Here is a 16893-nt window from a genome sequence, read left to right as displayed (position 1 = left end):
TTGGTGATGGACAGGGAGGCCTGACGTGCTGCGATTAGTGGGGTCGCAGAGAGTTGGACATGACTGATCAGTCACTCAGTCAGACTGACTGACTGACTGACTAGATGGACTTTTGTTGACAAAGTAATGTCTCTGCTTTTTAATATGCTGTCTAGGTTGGTCATAACTTTCCTTCCAAGCAGTAAGCATCTTTTAATTTCATGGCTGCAATCACCATCTGCACTGATTTTGGAGCCCAGAAAAATAAAGTCAGTCACTCTTTCCACTGTTTCCCCATCTATTTGCCATGACCTAATTTAAATCCCTTATTATTATATAGTGGAGGTGACAAATAGATTAAAGGGATTATATCTGATAGACAGAGAGCCTGAAGAACTAGGGACAGAACTTTGTAACATTGTATAGGAAAAATGAAATGAAGTTTCTCAGTTGTGTGTGACACTTTGCGATCCCATGGACTATAGGGTACCAGGCTCCTCTGCCCGTGGAACTTTCCAGGAAAGAGTACTGAAGTGGGCTGCCATTTCCTTCTCCAGGGGATTTTTCTGACTTGGGATTTGAACCTAGGTCTCCTTCATTGCAGGCAGACACTTTACCCTCTGAGCCAGTGTTGACCAAAACCATCCCCCCAAAAAGAAATTCAAGAAGGCAAAATGTTTATCTGTGGAGGCTTTGCAAATAGCCAAGGAAAGAAGAGAAGCTAAAGGCAAAGGAGAAAAGGAAAAAATATCCAACTGAAAGCAGAGTTCCAGAGAATATGAAGGAGAGACGAGAAGGCCTTTTTACATGAACAGTGCAAAGACATAGAGGAAAATAATAGAATGGGAAAGACTATAAATCTTTTCAATAAAATTGGTGGTATCAATTTCATGCAAGGATGGGTGGCATAAAGGACAGAAAGTGTAAAGACCTGAGAATCAGAAGAGATTAAGAAGAGGTGGCAAGAATAAACAAATGGCATCAGTGACTTGATGGGCGTGAGTTTGCTTGCACAAGCTCCTGGAGTTGGTGTTGGACATGGAAGCCTGGCGTGCTGCAGCCCATGAGGTCACAAGGAGTTAGGCATGGCTGAGAGACAGAACTGAACTGAACCAGGATGGTGTGATCACTCACAGACATCCTAGAGTGTGAAGTCAAGAGGTCTTAGAAGTTACTACGAACAAAGCTAGCAGATGTGATGGAATTCCAGCTGAGCTATTTCAAGTCTTAAAGATGATGCTGTGGAAGTGCTGCACTCAATATGCCAGAAAATGTGGAAAACTCAGAAGTGGCCACAGGACTGGAAAATGTTAGTCTTCATCACAATCCCAAAGAAGAACAATGTCAAAGAATGTTTAAACTTCCATACATTTGCCCTCATTTCACATGCTAGCAAGGTTATGCTCAAAATCCTTCAAGCTGAGAACTTCCAGATGTGCCAGCTATACTTAGAAAAGGCAGAGGAACCAGAGATCAAACTGCCAACATCCTCTGGATTATAGAAAAAGCACAAGAATTCCAGAAAACCGTCTACTTCTGTTTCAATGATTACACTAAAACTTTTGACTGTGTGGATCACAACAAACTGTGGAAAATTCTTAAAGCGATAAGGATATCAGACCACCTTACCTGTCTCTTGAGAAACCTGTATGTGGGTCAAGAAACAGCAGTTAGAATTGGACATGGAACGACAGATTGGTTCAAAATTGAGAAAGTACCACAAGGCTGTATATTGTCATCCTGTTTATTTAACTTTAGCTTTTATGTGGAGTGTATCAAGCGAAATGCTGGGCTGGATGCATCACAAGCTGAAATCAAGATTGTTGGGAGAAATATCAGCAACTTCAAATTTGCAGATGATACCACTCTAATAGCAGAAAGTGAAGAGAAACTAAAGAGTCTTGATGAGCATGAAAGAGGGGAGTGGAAAAGCAGGCTGAAAACTCATCATTCATAAAACTAAGACCATGACATCCAATCCCATCACTTCATGGCAAATAGAAGGCAAAAAAGTGGAAGCAGTGACAAATCTTCTCTTAGGCTCCAAAATCACTGCCGACAGTACCTGCAGCCATGAAATTAAAAGACACTTGTTTCTTGGAAGGAAAGCTATGATATATTTAGACAGCACATCACTTTGCTGACAATGTCAGTATAATCAAAGCGATGGTTTTTTCAGTAGTCGTGTATGAATGTGAGATTGCATCCAAGTACTGCATTTCAGACTCTTTTTTGACTATGATGGCTACCCCGTTTCTTCTAAAGGATTCTTGCCCACCGTAGTAGATATAATGGTCATCTGAGTTAAATTCACCCATTCCAGTCCATTTTAGTTGACTGATTCCTAAAATGTCAATGTTCACTCTTGTCATCACCTGTTTGACCCTTTCCAATTTGCCTTGGATTCATGGACCTAACATTCCAGGTTCCTATGCAATATTGCTCTTTACAGAATCGAACTTTACTACCATCACCAGTTACATCCACAGCTGTGTGTTGTTTTTGCTTTGGCTCTGTCTCTTCATTGTTTCTGGAGTTATTTCTTCACTGATCTCCAGTAGCATATTGGGCACATATTGGCCTGGGGAGTTCATCTTTCAGTGTCCTTTCTGTTTGCCTTTTCATAATGTTCATGGGGTTCTCAAGGCAAGAATACTGAAGTGGTTTGTCATTCCCTTCTCCAGAGGACAACATTTTGTCAGACCTCTCCACCATGACCTGTCCATCTCGGGTGGCCCTACATGGCAAGGCTCATAGTTTCACTGAGTTAGACAAAGCTGTGGTCCATGTGATCAGTTTGATTAGTTTTCTGTGACTGTGGTTTTCATTCTGTTGGCCCTCTGATGGATAAAGATAAGAAGCTTATGGAAGCTTCCTGATGGGAAGTCTCCGAGGGCTCAAACAAACCTTGTGCACCCCAGAACCCAGAGACTCCACAGAGACTGAGCCAGAACTGTGTTTGAGTGTCTCAGTCACAGACATCGTGGAATGCAAAGTCAAATGGGCCTTCGGAAGCATCACTATGAACAAAGCTAGAGGAGGTGATTGAATTCCAGTTGAGCTGTTTCAAATCCTAAAATATGATGCTGTGAAAGTGTTGCACTCAATACACCAGCAAAGTTGAAAAACTCAGCAGTGGCCACAGAACTGAAAAAGAACAGTTTTCATTCCAATCCCAAAGAATGCCAATGCCAAAGAATGTTCTAACTACTGCACAATTGCACTCATCTCACAAACTAGCAAAGTAATGTTCAAAATTCTCCAAGCCAGGCTTCAATAGTACGTGAATTGTGAACTTCCAGATATTCAAGCTGGATTTAGAAAAGGTAGAGGAACCAGAGATCAAATTGCCAACATTTGCTGGATAATCAAAAAAGCAGGAGAGTTTCAGAAATATATCTACTTCTGCTTAATTGACTACGCCAACGCCTTTGACTGTGTGGATTACAACAAACTATGGAAAATTTTTAAAGTGATGGGAATACCAGATCACCTTACCTGCCTCCTGAGAAAACTGTATGCAGGTCAAGAAGCAACAGTTAAATTGGGAAAGGAGTATGTCAAAGCTGTTTATTGTCACCCTGCTCATTTAACTTCTATGCAGAGTACATCATGTGAAATGCCAGATTGGATGAAGCACAAGTGAGAATCAAGATTTCAGGGAGAAATATCAATAACCTCAGATATGCCGATGACACCACTCTTATGGAAGAAAGTGAAGAAGAATTAAAGAGCCTCTTGATGAGAGTGAAAAAGCTGGCTTAAAACTCAACATTCAGAAAACTAAGATCATGGCATCTGGTTCCATCACGTCATGACAATTAGATGGGGAAATAATGGAAACAGTGAGAGACTTTATTTGGGGGAGGGTGCTCCAAGATCACTGCAGATGATGACAGCAGCCATGGAATCAAAACACGCTTGCTCCTTGGAAGAAAAGCTATGACCAACCTAGACAGTATATTAAAAAGCAGAGACATTACTTCGTCAGCAAAGGTCCATCTAGTCAAAGCTATGGTTTTTCCAGTAGTCATGTATGGATGTGAGAGTTGCACTATAAAGAAAACTGAGCACCAAAGAATTGATGCTTTTGAACTGTGGTGTTGGAGAAGACTCTTAAAGTCCCTCCTCCATCCTGGAGGAAATCAGTCCTGAATACTCATTGGAAAGACTGATGCTGAAGGTGAAACTCCAATTCTTTGGCTACCTGCTATGAAGAAATGACTCATTGGGAAAAAAAACCCTGATGCTGGGAAAGATTGAAGGAAGGAGGAGAAGGGGACATCAGAGGATTAGAGGATTGGATGGCATCACCGACTCAAAGGACATGAGTTTGAGTAAGCTCTGGGAGTTGGTGTGGACAAGGAAGCCTGGCATGCTACAGTCCATGTGGTCACAAAGAGTCAGACAAGACTGAGCAACTGATCTGGATAGAACAAATGTGAGAGTTGGACCATAAAGAAGGTTAAGCATGGAAGAACTGATGCTTTCAAATTATGGTGCTGGAGAAGACTCATGAGAGTCCCTTAGACTGCAAGGAGATCCAACCAGTCAATCCTAAAGGAACTTGGTTCTGAATATTCTGGAATGACTTATGCTGAAGCTGAAACTCCAATACTTTGACCACCCAATGCAAAGAGCTGACTCCTTGGAAAAGACCCTAATGTTGGGAAAGATTGAAGACAAAAGGAGAAAGGGGCATCAGAGGATAAGATGGTTAGATATCATCACTGATTCAGTGAATTTGAGTTTGAGCAAACACTGGGAGAGGAGTCTGTCAAGCTGCAGTCCGTGGGGTTGCAAAGAATCAGACAGACTTAGTGCCTGAACTACATCAACAACAATATAGGATGAGATTTTCAAACAGTTGCAATAATTTGTTCCTCAAACCACCACCTGCCCTCTTCTCAGATGTAATGTTAAATCAAACTCATTTGACAAAATGAGTTAAACTCCTTTAACTCTAGCGAGAACAACATACAGTAAAGAGAGTATCTATCTACCTATTTATATATCATCATAGGATTAATGTTAGAATATTTCTACCCTGCAGTGTTCTCCCCTCTTCTTAGCCTTCCCAGTTCCACCCTATCTCCATCTCCCCTTTGGGATCTTCTTTCCCTCTTCCTTGCTTAGAACTTCCCATATGTATAGTCATGCATTCTAACCCATTCATGCCCCTTGGAGTTAAGAACCTGAAAGTTATTAGTACATTCAGTGGACTTTTTAGAGTAAATTCTGCATTGTGAGGATACTGAAAGGAGATTTCTGATGGTAGAGTTTCCTGAAAAATTCAAGTTGAATAAGGGAGATGTCAGAGGCCTAGAATAGGGTTTTCAGACATCTTTTGACATCATATGTGTTGCTTTGTTCCAAGCTGAGTTTGTCCTATGTGAGTGGGGGAGACAGATTCAAGTGATTCATACTCTACAGCTTATGGTAACACTGGATCCAGTGACATATATGAAGCTTTCTGTTTTTCAGTTTTTCCTAATAAAAACTTCCATTTTCTTTTAGGAAAATGTTTATATATGTATAATCACTGTTCTGTGTTTGTAGGGAATTGGTTTCAGGATCCCTACAGATGCCAAAATCCACAGATGATTGTTCCTTATATAAAATGGTGTAGTATTTGCATATAACTTGAGAACATCTTCCTCCTGTACTTTAAATCATCTCTACATTACTTATAATACTGAATACAATGTAAATGTTATATAAGTAGTTATAAACACAACAACAATGCTATGTAAATAGTTACCTGTGCAGAGAAAATTTAAGTTTTGTTTTATGGAAATTTCTGTGAATTTTTTTCAAAATTATTTTCAATCTGAGGCTGGTTGAATCTGTGAATGTGGAATCACAGATATGGAGGGGCAATTGCATATATAATATTTTTGTATAAAATATCTCATATGCCTAGCACCCTTTTTTCTCATTACTACATTAGTCCTAGGATTTATTTTGCTATGAAATGGTTGAGTAAATGTGCTTTCTGTAGACCTTTTAATTTCCTAAATCTTTCTTCACAGCAACTGTTACCTGTGATACTCTTCACATCTATTTAAGATAAATTTGGAAAATGTTACCAAACCTTTGGAAATAAATGTACTAAGCCCAGAGAAGCTTAAAAACCACATAGAATTTTGGGCTGGAAGTAGAGAAGAAAGCTGACCTCCAGAACCAGATGTCTTTTCATGTCACCATATTATCTCTTGTCTTGAGAGGTTGCTGTGTACACTGTTGAAATAACTGCCTAATAACTTTTTAAAATAAAGAGAAATTAAATTTTCTCCTGTGAGTTTTGTTCTTCAGTCATATGTTTTATCCCAGGATAGCAAATTGTTTACAAGCAATTACAGTAATTATGCATAAATACACCCCAGCGAGGCAAATATTATTATCCACCTTTTAACAGATGGGAAAACAGAAGTGGAGAAAACAGGAATGACCTGTACAAGGCCAAAGAGGGTGTCTGCCAGACACAGGAAGGGCCTGAAACCTCAGGCATCCCACGTTTGTCCTCCAACTTCTGGATGATCCACACTCTTTTAAAAAAAGCTTGACTTGTTAAAAAATGGAAAAGAGAGGATGAAGGTGGTTGATGACAGGGCTGGGGAGAGAGCTACTAGAAGTAACAGCACAAAAGAGAGACGGTTTGAGAGATGCAAAGTGACATAGCCTGATTCCTCAGAGGCATTTGGGGCAAGGTCCAGGCTCACCCTGCGGCAGCCCAGGGTTAGCAGAAAAGGTCATAAATGAAATGTGAGTTTCTCCTCTTGGAAATACATGGTCAAGCTTTTTCCAGTTCTGCATCTTTAGAATGAGCCTGTGCACCTAAAATGAAGATTACTGGCATCACAGAATGAGATGACATGCTTGTGATGAAGACACAGCTGCCCTTTCTGAAGGGCTTTGGGATTTGTGGGTCAAACGTACGGTTGCATTAATATTAGGAAAATTGCATCCAGGGAAAAATGCTGAAAGACAAGGAGGCTAACTTCTCATGCTGTGTCTTTCTGCCCATTATCACATTTGATAAACAGTTTGAATTCAAGCAGAAAGTGTGTGGCCAGAGTAAGACAGAAATGAAACAATGGCATTAAGAGTTAACAAAAACAAATCTGAAATGAAAAGTCGACAAGTGAGGTTCATGCCACCTTCCAGAAATCAACAGCGAAGCCCAGACAAATAATTGCTTGATTTTTCTGTTGAAACATTTGGGAGATTTTTTAAATACTATTTGTCATTACTTACCAAGGTAAGATGGATAAAGCATACAGTGAAACAGAGGCGGGGATTTGAAAGTCTCTCAGATAGCTCTATAAAGTTTTAGGTATAGGATAGAAAACTATCCACACATCCATTTCTACAGACAAATAAATAGTTATTTATTTCAGATGCCATCTCTACAAAAACTTAAATAGCCACCATATACTGACCACAGGGAGAGAGGATAGAGAGGGCGTGCATGGCACTTCATAGTCAAAGTAAGTGGACTGCACCTGTCACAGGGAACCAGCTGAAAGCAGGATGTGTATGTGTCATCTCCAATTTTCTCAGAAGCCAGAAGATATTCAGAAGGATATGTACTCTTCAAGACTCCTTTATATAAATATGTTTTGGCCAATATTGGAACTGTCACTACCTGTAATTAGGTGACTTCAGTTAGTTCCAACAGATTCTTGAAATTTATTCAGGGGGAAAAAACTCAAATGTCAGCCGAAGTGCACAATTCCAAGTCTTTGGCATTGTGACACTCAGAACACACAACAATTATTTTTGTTTTAGTAGTAGTGGCAGCAATCTTTCTTCTTTGACTCCCACTATGCTTTAGAGAATAAGAAAAAGAATGATGTTTGGCAAATAAGAAAAATAATGATGAGAAAAATAATATAATGAGGCTGTGTAGTCTATCACCAATTAAATAAAAATTCCCACTTAGTAATGAATCTTTACATGTTGAATAGAAATAATGTCAAAGATCAAAATAGGAGTAAATAGGACAATACAAGATGATTATAACAACAGAAGTTGGCTATTGATTCTTTCACTTATATTATTGTTTTTTACTTGTAATTATGACTTTTTAAATGTAGCACTGCAAATTCCAGTAAAACAAATATACCAACCTAAATGAAGGAGTGAATGAAAGAATAAATGAATGAATCACAGGTAGTTTTATCTTTGCTCTATTCACACCAGCTAGGAAATTTAGGAAATTTGTGTTTGGAACCTGATCCCTGTCTCAGCCACCTCCCCACCCCCCAACAACACGCAATACATCAGCTGACATGTGGTAGTGAACAAGCTGAGAAATCTTGTTATACCACATGGCATCTGGCAGGAAACCTTAGGATGCCAAAATGGTCCTTCAGGCTGTTATCACTCAGGAATCTGGGTTTGATTTCCACCTTGTATCCTACCTGCTAAATCACTTACAGATGAGAGGGTTCATCTGTCATCCAAATGCTGGACACTGGTATGGACAGGATGGTTCTCTCACCTTTGAATACAAGTGGTTGATGAGTAACTTGGTTGCCACCTTCCAACTCACTGGAGAAGAACAGGCCCCTCTGGAAGCAATTACCAACCTTGGTGGTCAAAAGGTGAGCTATAGCTCCTGTTCCCAGGCCTGTATCTCAACAATATGACCAAGCATCTCTGTTCTGTAAAGTTGGTCACCCACTGCATGTCTAAAATAGAATAGCACAATAAAGGGAACATGTAATGACCTCCCCAGTTGATGAATCCCCAAACTGTCAATATGACATCTGAGCAAAATCATGTCTGTACTCTATAGATTCTCCCAAGTCCAGATTTCAGATCATGGGTCTGAATCAGCTTTACTGTGTCTCAGACCTCTCTTGTACTTCCCTGCTTTCCTAAACACTTTATAATCATTAGTATCAGAGAGTATTTTCTGGCCAACCAATGAAAGAAAACTCCTGTAGCAAGTTGTGACAACTATTTCTTCCAGTCTCCCACCTTGACATCCAGAGGATTGATGTGGTTTAGGACAGGTGCCACTGGCTACATAGTTATGAAGCTTTAATTGATTTATTTCCAAGCCAGCTGCCACATCTCACATTGCTGGTCAATATTTTAAATTTCTTTCATACTCCTCCTGCCTAAATAACAGTGATAGATACATAAGTAAATCAAAATTAAATTTTAATTAGAAAAGCAATAAGGATAGATTAATTGATTGGTTGATCTATTTATTTATCTATGTATTTGCTAATGAATACAAAAAAAAAGAGACTTTTTTTTATTGTTTCTTTGTCTTACTGCCTATTATCTCTTCATCTTCAAAATATGAGCCTCAAATGCATTTGAGATGCTAGTTTCTTTTATGGTTTTTAGCAGTTCTCCCATGTATATCTATTCCTTTTCTCCAAAACTTATGTCAGAGAAAAATCAAGATGATCTTCAGTAATTAGTTGATCAATTTGAGAATGATTTGAGAATATACCATCTTTTACCATGTAGTTATAGTTCTCCTCAGGATATATAATATTAATCACAAGTCCTAATAGCCTAGATGGATGGACTTGTACCTAAGTGGATTTACAACTAAAGCATTGTGACCATGTTCCTCAATTGGGTAAACAAGCCCCAAATCTCCATCACAGTGAGTGGCAGTCTTAATAAAATGCCAACCTGACACTGACCCTCTTCCCTACTGCTACCGTGGATTTTCTGCTCAGTAGGTCACCCTGGCCCCTCAGGATTTGACTCCTGCTTACCACTCAAGTCTTATGGTTCAAGGTTCCCTGACACCTACTCTGTGTAGCAGGAACACCAAGCTGCATGGAATCCACTGATCTTCCAACACCCCTAAACACTCAACAATACCACTCATCACACCTCTGCTCACATCTACATCTCTGCCATGCTGAACCCTTTTTTCAAACTGGTATGCTCTGAATTTGTTCCAGATAAGCAGTAATAATCCACAGTTTATTTTCTGATTTATGATTTCTTACAAGACAGAAGTGATACTTAATGCTATGAGATGTTTATTAAGACATAGCAGAGCCTGAGTTTTGTATAAAGATGAAGTGTCTATATCACATGAATTTGTGACTCAAGAAGTAAACTTACCTCCCTGTAAAAGTTTTCCTAAGTGTAAAACTCTAAACAAATTTTCTCAGATCACAGCTGGCAGAAACAGTTGTTTAAAAGTTAAAAAAAAAAAAAAAAACTTAGATGGGAGAACATTAAACAATTATTTATTCTGTATCACAGTGCCCAGTTATAATGTGTACGCTCAAAAATCTTACAGTCAAGCTAATGAAATCTCCATTAATTATCACATTATTAAATGGTGGCTGGAAGAAATGCATAAGAATTTGAATATTGTAATTTTGTAGAATGGGAGAATGATACCTTCACACATTCAGAAGCATTTCCTGGTAACCTTTTTGAGCAAAGCTGCAACTGAAGGACATAAGTTTCAGATTTAATTAGTCTAACTAAACAGAGGGCTTGTGTGGGAAAATGGTGATGGTAAGTTTGGAAAGGAGAGATAGGATTGCTTCTGTTTATTTCATGCACAGTCTCCACATATTTTTATATTATACAGCAGTACATTCAAGATGATTTGTGATTCTACTTTTATCCATCTTTGAACTTAAAAATCACTTTCCCACATGAAGGTGATTGTTTAGGCTGGACAGAATGCATGTTCATTGCTAATGACTCATTTATCTGACTGTCCGTAATGGTGAAGTCACTATGACTAAGCAATGCAAAGGTCTTCTTCATCAAGCCATAACAAGTCAAAGAGGAAAGGCCAGTGACCTCCAAAGTTCACATTTCCCCCCCTCCACTTAAAGGTTAACTTACATTACAATGAGTTTCTCAAAATTAATTCACCTTCAAAATGCATACTGCCATGAGCACATATTTCAAGTTCACTTCTTTCCCTGTTGGCTGCCTTATTGCATCTCTCAGCTTTCCAAATTTCCAGGATAAGATGAAACAAACATACATCAGAAAAACATAAACTCACCTGTATCTACTTGGAGGAAAGCCCTTCTTCCCCCTTATAGGCACCACCCCTTATAGGCACCACCAAAAATCCAAGTGGTGGATTTTTGTCTACTGGCTGTGAAAACTGAAATTAGAATCAGAAGCCCTCTGGGATTTCCCCAGTGGTCTAGTGGTTAAGTATCCACCCTGCAATGCAAGAGACACTGGTTCAATCCCTGATCCAGGAAGAACCCACATGCCTTGGAGGAATTAAGCCCATGTGCCACAACTACAGAGTCTGCTCTAAAACCTGTGGCTACAACTACTGAAAGTGCACCCTGCAGCTACTGAAGCCTGCACACACAGAGTCTGTGCTCCACAACAAGAGAGACCATCGCAATGCGATGCCTGAGTACCACAGTGGAGAACAGCCCCCACTCACTGCAACTGAAGAAAGCCCTCATGCAGCAACTGGAGAAGGAGGTGGCAGCCCACTCCAGCATTCTTGTCTGGAGAATTCCATGGACAGAGGAGCCTGGTGGGCTGCCGTCCATGGGGTCGTGCAGAGTCAGACACAACTGAAGTCACTTAGCATGCATGCATGCATTGGAGAAGGAATCGGCAACCCAGTCCAGTATTCTTGCCTGGAGAATCCCATAGACAGAGGAGCCTGGTGGGCTGCCGTCCATGGGGTTGCACAGAGTCAGACACGACTGAAGCGACTTAGCAGCAGCAGCAGCATGCAGCAGGAAAGACCCACCGCAGCATAGATAAATAAATCTTAAAAAAAAAGAACCAGAATCTCTCTATCATCTAAATATAATCAAAATCTAAGTAAATGATACACAATTTTTTCTGCAAATATTGACATCTAATCATCACTGGCCATATCAAAAATATAGACTAAAAACAATAAGTGAATGTTAGTATCCATAGAACCTAGGGGGATTGTGTTCATGATTTAAATTATGGATTAAATTAATAACTTTGTATTTTATGATTAGACTAAGGACACTAGCATCTGTAAGGCTATACACTATTACTTAGTATCTACAATGTTCAAGTTCCATAAAAATATCTTAGCTTTTAATTTTGCTCTTTTTTTACCCTGACAGCCTTTGAAAATATTATATCGTATTTCAAGACATTGCACTTAAAACTTCTTAAAGTTCATAACAGTTGGGCACAGGGATGTGACTCTTGAAATATTCTTTCCATTACCCCATTTTCCAGAACTACTTCACATCTCTACTCCTTAAGATTCCTTTTCAGTACACACTAAAAGGACGTTCTTGAAGTTGTCCAGAGCTATTTCTAATTTGTCTGATCTTCATCAGTCAGTTTAAAGGAGCATAAAATGTCATCTGCCTCATCCGTCACTGTGTGTGTGTGTTAATGTATTTATCTGATTCACTTCCCCTGACTCGTCTAAGCTACATGCAGTCTGAATCTTTCCCATCTCCTAATTTATTTCAGTCACTCTTCAAGTGTGCTGGAGCTGATTTCTCAGGTAGACTCGTCTGAAAAGATGCCATGCGCTAACAATTCTATAAGCAATTATCATCTTAATAGCCTTCAAGCCCTGCTTTGTGTATTCACTGTTGGTCTGGTGCCAGACAGAGGTCCCTTTCACCATAAGCCCTGACTTAGTACTTTCAGGTGCCTTCTCCATGGGGAAATGATTATTTGACTCCTTTGGGTTGCCTGGAGATGGTTAAAGATGCTGTATGAGGCTGGTATGGACATTCATAATGACATCTGATGGTCATATGGCCACCATTGCTATTATTGAAAAATTTAGCTCAACCTCCTATTGCAGCTGACATGGTAGAATAGTGTGGTCAAGGCTATTTTGTTCTTAGAGCTGTGAGACTTTTCTTCTTTGTCACCACCACCATCACTATAATGATTGCTTCAGAATCTAACATCATCATGATTACTTCTGAATCTAAATGCTGATTACGTTAGGTCTTATGCATATTAAGAGGTAGAGTGATATAATAAGATAAATGTTAACATAGGTAGCAGGTGCTGTTTTCAGGTGAAGAATATAGGTAGTAAGTGCCACAGGATTCCAGAACAGGAAGGGGATAATCAGAAGAGACACCAAGATTATGAGGAAGCTGGTGGAACGTGAATTAAGGCACATGTATCCGGGCAATGATGTGACCATCACTCTGTGTTGGAAATAATCAGGCAAATCGCTGATGTGAAGTGCTTATAGAGAAGGACATTGAAAGTTAACACTGTATAAGTGAAAATTCAGGTCAGGAAGACTTTAAATTGAGCAGTACTAACTTTGATTTCAGTCTAGAAAAAATTAAGGAACACAGACATTCAAAACAGGCCCCTCATCCTGGCACTAATAACTTCTTGATATGAAAGATTTCTAGCAGGTGCTTCATCCCGTCTTTCATTCATCCACTCAGCAAAGGGATCTTGCATGCTTAATATGTGCCAGGAACTTTAGGTGTCAGGCATACAGCAGGAAACAGGACAGAAAACATCTTTCTCATTATGGAATGCATTAACTTGCGAGGGCAACCATAGGAAAATAACATAGACTAATGGCCTGCATACATGTGTGCTCAGCCATATCCAACTCTTTGCGACCCCATGGTCTATAGACCTCCAGGTTCCTCTGTCCATGGAACTTTCCAGGCAAGAATATTGGAATGGTTGCCATTTTCTCCTCCAGGGTATCTTCCCAGCCCAGGGGATCGAAGCCACATCTCTTGTGTCCCCTGCATTGGCAGGAGGATTCTTAACTACTAGACCCATCTGGGAAGCCCTAGTCTAATGGCTTAAAGAACAGAAATTCATTCTTCACAGTTTCAGAATCTAGGAAGTCCAAGATCAGGGTATTGGTAGAAATAATTTCCTCTTAGGTTTCCCTCTTTTTCTTAAGATGCCCACCCTCTCGCTGCCTCATCCCTCAACTGTACACATGCCCCGAGTGTCTCTTACTCTTCTGGTACGGACTTCATCATATTGGAGCAGGACCCTAACTTAATGCCCTCATTTTAACTTTATTGCCTCTTTAAAGACCTAATGTCCAAATGTCATTATAGTCTGAGGTACTAGGGGTTGGGAGCTCAGCATATGAATGTAGGGGAGATATATCACAGAATGATATTCTCGTGGTGGGAACAGCCTCCTAAAAGCTTCCTGGAGGAACTCTCCAGAGTTTTTCAATCACACCCCACATGTCTGGTTCCAGCAGTGCACACAGCTGACACTCAGACTGAACCCATGTTTCCCACACACCCTTACCCTTTGCAACCCTTGCAAGCACTATCTGAGCAAAGTAGGAGGACGACTGAGTGCCCACCTCTTCCATAATGTGCCTGTTATAACTTTTTTTCTCTCAAGGATTCTCTTGATATCCACTGTAACCTGATTTCTCTTGAGACATCTGGAGACAAAGGACTAACACAGTGTGATTTGGTCTTGGCTCCATATACCTACAGGATGGCCCTAATCACCAGGTTCAGAGAAGAATACAATGAGGAAAATGCTTTGAAAATAAATACATTATGTGTAACCTGAATTTCTTAGTCTCCACAGTCTGTGGATAAAATGAGGTCACATTAATATTAATAATACAAATTTTCTGGCCTGCAGCCACACCTGAAGAGCTACAGATTCTCATTCTTCATTCCCCTGGCCACACCCCGAGGTCTGTGATCATCTCAGTTATTTCTCAGAGGCCCCAGGGTGAACCTCAGCTCTTGTTTGTTCAGAAATGAATGCACACTGCCCTTTCTCTCTCAGCTCTTTGAAGGGGTCCACTGACCAGGACATTGGGAACAGCACTTCTCCACCACCACAGCTGACGCTGTCTTCAGAGACTGCTGACTCCCTGCCACACTACCTCACTTCTCCCCAGGTTCTCCTGAATGTGACCCTGTCATCTCCTGAAACATGGAAAGACTGTTCCTCTCTGCAACTCAGCTTGCTCACCCTAACCTCGCAAAAGTGTTAGTCATTCAGTCGTGTCCAACTCTTTGCAACCCCATGGATTGTAGCTGGTCAGACTCTTCTGTCCATGGGATTCTCCAGGCAAGAATATTGGAGTGGGTTGCCATTCCCTTCTCTAGAGGATCTTCCTGACCCAGGGAGTGAACCTGGGTCTCCTGCACTGCAGGCTGATTGCTTACCATCTGAGTCACAAAGGAATGAGGTAGCAAAGTGGGTGCCCTAGTTTCAAGCATCTTTTGCTAAAGTGTCCCCAGTAGACAGCAGGGTGCCCCCATTCCAGCTTCCTCCTCAGTCCCCAAAACACACGCCCTCAAGAACACCAATGCATGGAAACAGATGGCTACACTGAGAGCTAGGAATAGGGGAACAGGCATAACTTGCCCCTACACATCCAAATTTCACTTCAGCCCGCCAAATCTTAACCACGCTACCATACACAAGAAAACAAATTTTCACCTTTTGTGTAGATGTGACAATTTTCATACCATGTTGTAATATTTAGACATCGGTTAGTTTCTGCCAAATATATTCTGTCAGGATAAAGAAAATCTATTCTAATATATATTAGAAATAGAAACAAAAAATCTATCTACTGTCTATTCTAAAATCTATTCTAATTTATCTAATCTAATTTATTCTAAATTTTGTATAGACAACATGAACTTAAGCTATCTCAATCATGAAATATTGTTTACTTATTTATTAGTTACCTTACACTGCTGTGTTAGTTTCTGCCGTAGGGCAAAGTGACTCAGCTGTACGTGTACACACATCCCCTCTATATTGGATTTCCTCCCCACTTAGGTCCCTGTTGAGCACCAAGTAGATTTCCCTGTGCAATACAGTAGGTTCTCATGAGTTATCTATTTTACACACGATATTGTGTATATGTCCATCCCAATCTCCCAATGCATCCCAATGCCTCTTTCTGCAAATGACACAATTTCCTTTTATGGCTGAGTAATATTGCACATTTTCTTTATTCATTCCTCTGCTGATGGACATTTAGGCTGTCTCCATGTCCTAGCTGCTGTAAATAGTCCTGCAGTGAGCATTGAAGTGTATGTATTTTGAATTATGGTTTTCTCTGGGTATATGCCCAGTAGTGAATTTCTGTGTCATATAGTAGCTCTATTTTTAGCTTTTTAAGAACCCTCCATACTGTTATCCATAGTGATTGTATCAATTTACTTTCCCACCAACAATGTGGGAGGGTTCCCTTTTCTCCACACCATCTACAGCATTTATTATGTGTAGCTTTTTTATGATGGCTATTCTAACCAGTGTAAGGTGATAACTCATTATAGTTTTGATTTGCATTTCTCTAATAAATTCATGACCCAGATAATCACAATGGTGTGGTCACTGACCTAGAGCCAGACATCCTGGAATGTGAAGTCAAGTGGGCCTTAGAAAGCATCACTACGAACAAAACTAGTGGATGTGATGGAACTCCAGTTAAGCTATTTCAAATCCTGAAAGATGATGCTGTGAAAGTGCTGCACTCAATATGCCAGCAAATTTGGAAAACTCAGCAGTGGCCACAGGACTGGAAAAGGTCCGTTTTCATTCCAATCCCTAAGAAAAGCAATCCCAAAGAATGCTCAAACTACCGCACAATTGCACTCATCTCACACTAGTAAAGTAATGCTTAAAATTCTCCAAGACAGGCTTCAGCAATACGTGAACTGAGAACTTCCAGATGTTCAAGCTGGTTTTAGAAAAGGCAGAGGAACCAGAGATCAAATTGCCAATATCCTCTGGATCATTGAAAAAGCAAGAGAGTTCCAGAAAAACATCTATTTCTGCTTTATTGACTACATGAAAGCCTTTGACTGTGTGGATCACAACAAACTGTGGAAAATTCTGAAAGAGATGGGAACACCAGACCCACCTGACCTGCCTCTTGAGAAACCTGTATGCAGATCAGTAAGCAACAGTTAGAACTGGACATGG

Source organism: Cervus canadensis, chromosome 23 (assembly GCF_019320065.1).
Source record: "Cervus canadensis isolate Bull #8, Minnesota chromosome 23, ASM1932006v1, whole genome shotgun sequence".
Lineage (NCBI taxonomy): Eukaryota > Metazoa > Chordata > Mammalia > Artiodactyla > Cervidae > Cervus > Cervus canadensis.
Note: the sequence above shows the minus strand (reverse complement) of the source record.